Below are 1,585 nucleotides of genomic sequence, written 5' to 3'. Positions count from 1 at the left end.
TGATTAATTGATTAATTGAGTGAGAGATTTATTGATTGCTTGATTTATTGATTGATTGATTGATTGATTGATTAATTGAGTGAGTGATTGATTGATTTATTGATTGCTTGATTGATTGATTGATTGATTGATTGATTGATTAATTGAGTGATTGATTGAGTGATTGATTGATTGATTGATTGCATGATTTGGTTGATTGGTCGGTTGTTTAATTGATTTGATTGGTTGGTCGGTCAGTTGGTCAGTTGGTTGGTTATATTTACATACATCCAGAATTAGTTTTAATCATAACGCCTTAGTTTGTACATAAGTAGATTCGAACACAAAAAGTAAATTACCTTGGTTTCTTGGTTTTTTGGAAGTGGGGTCATGTAGTGCTTTATCTAAAGATGAAGACAATATTAAAAGTATGTCATTTGTAAGAGTTAAATACATCAAGTACGTATGTGCTCATAATCCTCACATTATATCAATATCAATATCAATATGAGGCTTATATCGCGCGTATTCCGTGGGTACAGTTCTAAGCGCAGGGATTTATTTATTTTTTTATTTTTATTTTATGCAATTTATATTGCGCACATATTCAAGGCGCAGGGATTTATTTATGCCGTGTGAGATGGAATTTTTTTACACAATACATCACGCATTCACATCGGCCAGCAGATCGCAGCCATTTCGGCGCATATCCTACTTTTCACGGCCTATTATTCCAAGTCACACGGGTATTTTGGTGGACATTTTTATCTATGCCTATACAATTTTGCCAGGAAAGACCCTTTTGTCAATCGTGGGATCTTTAACGTGCACACCCCAATGTAGTGTACACTTTAGCGACCACTTTACTTTGGTTCAAAGTTAAATAATTATCTGAATAAACTTCTAAAGTTCTTGACATTATGATTTTCCTCTGCGTTTTCTAATATCTACATCACCATAACAACTACTACTACCATTCCTACCATCACAACCACTACCATTACTACTACAACTATCACTTATAACAATACATGTACTACAACAAATATCAAGCATTTCTTCTTCGTTTTCAAGAGACATACACCTACTTATTCCTTACTTAACAGCTTTGCAGAAGCGGAAGCGGAAGTTAAATCTTGTTGGACGTATTTCATAACTATAATGTTTTTTGGTGTGCGTTTAAGACGACGTATACTTGGACTGCTAATTTTCTGAAAATCGTGTTATGTGAACTCGAAATCAGACAGAAAACAATAGCGCCATTATGTTACAGTACTGAAAACACAAACATGGCTGTACAGACTGTATTTCCGGGTAAACTACTTTACAAACGAGTACAGCTTTGTTCATGATTTTGCATGGAAACACATATTATGAACAATTGCACATTGTACACATACATCTCTCCCCCCCTCTCTCTCTTTCTCTCTCTCTCTCTCACTCTCTCTGTGTCTCTCTTTCTCTCTCTCTCTCTCTCTCTCTCTCTCTCTCTCTCTCTCTCTCTCTCTCTCTCTCTCTCTCACTCTCTCTCTCTCTCACACAATTCCGTATAAAGGGAAACAACTGTTCCCGTCTACGCCCGGAGTGACACATATTACGTAGACAG

Source organism: Littorina saxatilis, linkage group LG8, assembly GCF_037325665.1.
Source record: "Littorina saxatilis isolate snail1 linkage group LG8, US_GU_Lsax_2.0, whole genome shotgun sequence".
Classification (NCBI taxonomy): domain Eukaryota; kingdom Metazoa; phylum Mollusca; class Gastropoda; order Littorinimorpha; family Littorinidae; genus Littorina; species Littorina saxatilis.
The sequence above is the reverse complement of the archived record's forward strand: the minus strand, read 5'-3'. Positions refer to the sequence as shown.